The sequence below is a fragment of the Elaeis guineensis genome, chromosome 5 (genome assembly GCF_000442705.2).
Source record: "Elaeis guineensis isolate ETL-2024a chromosome 5, EG11, whole genome shotgun sequence".
Taxonomy (NCBI): domain Eukaryota; kingdom Viridiplantae; phylum Streptophyta; class Magnoliopsida; order Arecales; family Arecaceae; genus Elaeis; species Elaeis guineensis.
Window position 1 is genome coordinate 13084596 of NC_025997.2, and position 6998 is coordinate 13091593.

At 34.5% G+C, this 6998-nt stretch overlaps 1 long non-coding RNA gene across 3 annotated transcripts; it reads right to left on the reverse strand.

Annotated features, from left to right (window-relative positions):
* Positions 1-2358: 2358 nt before the first annotated feature.
* LOC105044911 (uncharacterized) lies at positions 2359-5745 on the reverse strand. Of its 3 annotated transcripts, XR_012141377.1 has the most exons (4): positions 4483-5745; positions 3582-3698; positions 2886-3496; positions 2359-2772 (listed from the first exon to the last, which is right to left on the reverse strand). It is a non-coding gene; the product is annotated as an uncharacterized lncRNA (long non-coding RNA). The 3 variants fall into 3 exon arrangements; XR_012141376.1 differs by having other exon boundaries at positions 2995-3698; positions 4483-5744; XR_012141375.1 differs by having other exon boundaries at positions 2886-3698; positions 4483-5743.
* Between the last annotated feature and the right edge of the window lie 1253 nt (positions 5746-6998).

Below are 6998 nucleotides of genomic sequence, written 5' to 3' on the forward strand. Positions count from 1 at the left end.
TTTATTCGGGATGTTATATCATGAGTTATTGCACTTGAAGAAGATTCCTATGGCAGATATGATGACTAAGCCACTTATCACTCTCAAGTTCAAGCACTGCTTAGATTGGGTTTGTATATTGAGATGTTGAGCTAGGCTCTTGGAGGCATTGTTGGAAGAGATGGAGAGTTCACTATTTTATATTGTAGCTTGATGGAATTCAAGCCAAGATGGAGATTTATTGAGTGTTGCTTGAATTGATATGACCCACGGTACGAACCCAAGAGACTTTGTTAATCCATTTAGGTATTTTGGCCTTTTTTCTTTGTTTTAGGGTTGTGGCTATACATTGTAATCATATCTTTTATGATATGCGTCTTTTGTTATTTAAGCTGTTGTATACTCTTTGTATTTTATCTTTTTGATATAGTGAAATCTCTCCTATCTTCGTCTGTGAACTTAGGCCAAAAGTCAAATCACGTAAATCATTGTGTCTTATTTTTTTTTGTTATGATTGTTTGTTGTTATTTCAAATTTTTTGCTTTTTAGCAGATCATCTTGCAATACCAATTCTAAAGGTTTTGTCTGACTAACCATGCTCGAATTGGGCTAGGAGATTCACAGTTGAAAGTATCCAAGTTGGGCTAGGTTCTAACATTCAAATATCAATAGCTCTTGGTAACATGCACTTAGTTTGAGAAGATATTAATGATGCCCGGCTTTTATTCAATGAAATTTGTTATCAAGATTTGGTGTCATGGAATCCAGTGGTTATGGTATATATCAGGGTTGGGATATGCAAATGGAGAGAGAGTATCAGTAATTTGAGGGAATCCTTTTGCTCGAAGTTTGGGAATTGAAGGATATTAAACCAAAAAAAGGGGACTAGAAAGAGGACTAGTTTTTACTCAAAAAACAACATTTGCATCCTTTCTTTCTTGCTACCAATTTTTGAGAGAGAAAATGGGAAAGGACCTATGAATTAAACAAAATTTTAGCAATTCTCACATCATTTGCCAAAACTTCTATAATTTTCTCAATGTACCCCCTCTCCCCCCCTCTCCACCCCCCAAAAAAAAATAAAAACTCAACCAATCAAACAAAAAAAAATTTTGATTAGTTTGTTTTCTTCTCCATATTAATTTTCTTGTTAGTGGCAACCAAGAACATCCTAAAAAGATAGATGATAGAAAGTAGGTGAAGTTTATATTTCACAAGACAGACAGGTTTTCACATAATTCATATGCGAATACCTTATAATGTGACTATTCCATTTTATTGCATTTTCTTCTCAGTTAAGTAAAACTTCATCTTAACTTCCATATCACATTAAAAAGAGAAAAATAAATCTTCATCTCATTTCCAAATTCTAAGCATAATTCGCCCAAGAGAAGGATTGTCACATCTTTACCTTCTAGTTTCTTCTAAGAAGCTGGTATCACAGTCACAACATATTGCTTAAGGGTCCGTTATTTTGAAGATAAAAAATTTATCTAGAAATCTATTTATTTCTGAATAAGTACTTTTCTAAATAATATTTAGATAGAAAAATAAGTTATTTATGTTCTTTTATGCATTAAAAAATGGCTCATGTATCTATCAACCATGTTCTTTGCATTACTAGTTTCTTAGATAAGTTGTTAAAATGTATGTATATTTTTCATAATATTATTTATTATATAAATATAATTATATTTAATATATATATTATATTATATTATATTTTGTGTGTTATAATATATAATATTATATATAATATATATTCATAAATATGAATAATATATGTTATACATAATATAATAAATTATATTATATATACTAAAATAAAGTATATTATCATAATATAGTATATAATATTAATATATATTAAATAATATATTATAACATTATATTATTATTATAGTATATTATATTAAAATAATAAAATATTATTATCGGATAATAATATTATATTTATTATATATAAGATAATATTATATATTATTATATTATTATTATCGGGTTAAGGATATATTAGGAATGAAATAAAAAATTATTTTTGAAATTGATGGAAAAATGGCTTATGTACCTCCTAGGTGGGTAAGATTTTTTTTCATTTTATGAATAAATATTATCCATGAAAAAATAATTTATCTATGTAGAAAAGTATTAGAGCATTGATAAATTGATCAATAGAAAAATTGATCAATTTTCTCATAATATTTATCTATAAAAAAAAACGAACTCTTAAGAAGGATCCACATGTTTCACCGATATCTCACAAATGTTGTCCTCAGAATGAGATGCTTGAACCGTTGGCAGTTAGGTTGTTTTTAATGCATGCCTCTCATTAGTTCAACAATCAAAACTTTCTTCTGGAAATTTTTCAGAGTTAGCACCAGAGTGGAGGTGTCCAGACCATCCTTATTCATTTCAGTAACACCCGTACTTTTCCATACAGCAATATTTAAGAAAATATAAAAAGATCGATCTGACTTCGTAACAAACTCGCCACAAGCTTCAAAAAGCTGATGATAGATTTTGCCATGAATGTTGAACCGTATGCCAGTATTCAACCAATTGCTTTCAGCTAGTGGAGATTCCTCAGCTTTGATGCCGTATTGCTGTTCCACAGCTTGACTTGCACACTCTTATGTTATCCAGTCTCCTTGTCCAGATGACATCTATACACTCCCAAGGGCATTCGCCCTCAGCTCTTATATATATATGATCATCTCTCCTCTTTCCTTTCTCGGAGTAATCAATCACTTCTTTTAATTAGGAAAAAACAAGTTTATTGACTCACTCCAATTCCTGGAAGAAAAACAATTTTTGGATATCATAGCATGTATTGGAGAAACATACACAACTGGTTCAATACATGCATATATGAAAAATTGGAAGAAAAGGATAACTCAAGAGAATACCATTATTTTGCTCATATAAAAATAAAGTCACTCAAAAGATTGCTCTCCATATATGTTGAGATCTCAGAAATAGCACATCTATAAAGAATGATGGCTCTACAGATAGTACCCCTTGATTAGAAGTTAAAATGTGCTTTGCTCAAATCAGACTTTGGTCTGCTGGTTGGTACCTGCCTCCTCAGCGCTTGAGCTGGAGGGAGATCATAAGCTCGACACTTTCATCATTATTCCAAGAAATCTAAAGAATTTTAAATTAGTTTTGCAGTGAGGTGTGCTCTTCTGGTTCAATGTGTGGAAAAAAACAAACAGAAATAGATTGTGATTGTGTCGTTCAAACTTGCAGCAAATCTAACTTCTATTACAACCTTTTTTGATGTTTTTCATCCCACAAAAAGAATAACATTTTCTGATGTTGCAGTAAGCATGCATGTGATGGTTTGTATCAATATGGATGCCTAAGACTGAAATATGACTAGATTATATATCTACCAGTGTTCAAAAACTAAGCTATTTAGTTTCACAAACCTGTCATGGGAAAAAGCATCCAATGAGATACCACGTTCAATTAATAGACGGACTCTTGATCTTGTTTCCATCAATGAAGCCGAATTCTTAGTAATAGAATGTTTCATCAAATATTAAAATAATGAGAGGTACAAGTGAAATGTGATATCAAATGCTAGAACCAAAACTTACATGTCGCTAGTAGAAGGTAAGTTGTCGGGAAGGTTAAAAGGTACCTTGTCTGCTAGAAGAAATGATGATAGATAATATCATGTACCCTCTCTCTCTCTCTCTCTCTCTCTAATCTGTCTGAAATAAGAGAATCCATGAGCACATGTGATGAATCCCTATCACTGACAAAAACAATGTACTATAAAAGAATGTGAGATGGCTCATTGTCATTTTTTTAGCAGGTAAAAATAAGGAAATAATACACAAATGGCTACATCATTCATTTTCCAAATCCTTATTATGCAACTCATACAAGAAGTTTGAAAAAGGAACAAAGTATTGAAAAGCCTAAGAGCTGGAAGAATCCTACAAAATGATCATATGACAAAAGATTACAGTGTAAATTTAGTACATATATGGGTTAGTTCCCTGGTAGAAGGGTGTCGGTGATCTAATATTTAAAAATAGAACTCACATTAACCAATAATCTCTTTAGCTCCTGCTGTGGCTTGTATCAATTGTACCTCATAGGCACACGGACATTACAAAATGAAAAAGGTAGGCATTATAAGTCCAAATCTGTCTTGCCAAGAGCTTCAATAATCATTGTGCTGTGAAACTGTTATCTCTGCTTGTAAACCAACGATATTTTTAGAGGAAAAATTAAGCAGTCCAATAGGATATAAGCCATGATCTTTCCCAGTAAAGGGGTAATATCTTGACCTATGAGCAAAGGGATGTTGGCTATTTGAACCGAGCCTAGTTCGAACATCTATACTGTTCTACTTTGCAAGATGATTCTTGGAATTAAGGGTATTGCATAAAGCCATCAAAAAACGAATGTTGACTGGAAAAATTAGCACGCAAATCAGCACATATATATATATATATATAAGTGGAGAAAGATGAGAAGAATCAAGACCTTTAGCAAGTAGAAAGCTCCTTCTTTCGAATGTGCATCATGATTCAATGTAACCAAATTAATCCTGACGAAGTATAGAGTGGGTCTCCTTCCCTTTCATCAAAAAAAAGGTAACCAAATTAAATCATCGGATTGATGAAATAATAGAAAAAAATTTATAATCTGGCACTGTAAATTAAAGCATGGAGTATGACTCTAATGTAAATTGAATAGATAGCACTAAACAGTCACAGGAAGGGCATTTCCAACCTCCCTTTGCATTAAAAAAAAAAAAAAAAACAGCCACAGGAAGCAACAGTTGAATTTATGTTGTATTTCATGTAGACCTATTGTAGCACGAATTGTATTGATCTGAATGGAGAATATTGTTAACAGAATGGAGAATCTTGAGAAACTGTAACAGACCTGTTGTTGTGAGAGCAACAAAAAAATGATACAGAAATATTGGACATTTTTTTGTCTGATATCAAACTGCTGTTACACTTAAACAATAAAAACGCCTGGAATTTTAGAAAAACTCCCGGAATTTGGGTATCATGGGAGCAATATCATCACAGGACTCGCATGAGGAGCAGGAAATAATGTGTAGCCAAGGACAACTTGCCGGCCTCTTCTTCTAAAATTCCTCCAAAGGAGGAACAGGAGAATTCTATAGAAGGGTCGGCAAGTCATCCTTGGCTGCACCATTACTTCCTGAACCTAATGTGAAGCCACGGATGAGAAGAGAACAGCTGAAGCTTCAACGGCTAGATTCTCCCAGAAAGGCATAGTAGACGGAAGTTTAGTAGTGGCGGTAGCGGTAGTAGCGGTGCTGGTGGTAGTGGTAGCAGCGGCAGTTGCAATCGGAGGAGTAGAAGGAAGAAGAAGAAGAAGATCTGGTAATAAAGGGAAAGGATGGAGATAGAACGGGGTTAAGGGTTCTTATATAGAGTTGGGTGAAGTGGTGGGGATTCAAATTGAAGTAGTCGAGCATCTTGGTGCATTATCTCCAATCGAGGCGATGAGGACAGCTCCTAGAAGGATGTAGTTTTAGCCCAACAGAATAAAGAGAAAGTGATAAAGGTCTCACCGTGCCTTTTTGTGTGTGGGCGTAGGTGCGAGTACACCAACTATATACTATTTTTCCATCTTTAATTTCCATACAAAGATTAATCCTTGCAAGAATAGTTCAGATGAGAAAGTATGATGCATTAGAGAGGAGATTATCCACATTTAACAAGCATTAATGAGAATCCTACTAATCCTCTTAGTTTTGCTAAATTTAAAGGAAAAGAGAAGATGGAGAAATTAAAGGAGAAGTACCTCTTCCAAAAGAAGTTGATTACGCAGAAGAAACTACAAGGAATTCAGTACAAAGAAGTCGGTTCCTTACCAATAACTAACTGATCGAATATTTAGTCATTCACTAGGAAATCTGATCCGAGATCTTAGGATCGGATCACCAATGGAGAAGTCAATAGCCCTTTTTGATAACGTATCGACTTCAGATTAACAGTGGTAATGAGAAGCGGTCAAGTGGTATCACGGAGCAGACATAATTCTCTGCGTCTTTGCAGCGTCCCTTCAACATCACCGGAGGCCAGCATATAAATTGGCAAATAAAATAAAAGATAAGATGGTTAATCAGAAGAGGATAATATATCATGTGGACTTAGATAAATGGGCAAAAAAAAAAAAAAAACATATGAGATGAATTCCGGTCCTTCTAGATGCATGCACATAGAAGAAGAGGAAGAGGAATTCATCTCGGTAGAAATGAGATTACTGGGAGGTAAAAATATTCTAGGGAAGAGAGGGACTCGGCAATCAAGGCCTTCTGTTGCATTGGCTCTTGGTTTTGATACATCCAAGGCTCGTTTGATTCCTTTTTCTTTCATCAGAGTGGAGTCGAACAGCTTGTCTCCTGGTCCGCCAAAAGAATATAAAAGATAGAATCCCTTTTATTGTCACAGGGGGTCATTTTCTCGCCAATATCACACATTTGAATCCTGATAGCAATGGCTACAGAAGTTACAGCTTCCCACAGTGCCTGCTTTTGAGTCTAATACCATTCACTCCGTAGTTAAAGGAGACACATCATATGCACCTTATCCCTAAGTGGGGTCTCGCAAGTTGATGGGCTCATGACTGGAATAGAAGCAGATCCCTATAAAGACAATCTCTTTTATGGATTTTGTACTGAGGGAAAAGCGGAAAGGGAGACCAATATGGAGAGGGAAATGGGAAAGGACATGTGCAAGTAGTTGTGGAAGAGACAATGGAATAGAGATGAACTAGGACTCTGGAGCATGAGGGGTAGGGCCACATTTTTCACAACCAAGAAAGCCATTTTTATTATTGGCTAGCATGGAGGGCAGTGACAGTAAAGAGGATCGGTGTATGTTCCATGGAGAAGGAAAAAAAATATATAAAAAAATAATTTTCTTTTTTGTAAAAAAAATAGGGTGAGTCTCTGGACATGACCATAAGGGCCCCCACCCCACTGCTCTTATCCGCACAAACTTTGAAGATAAATT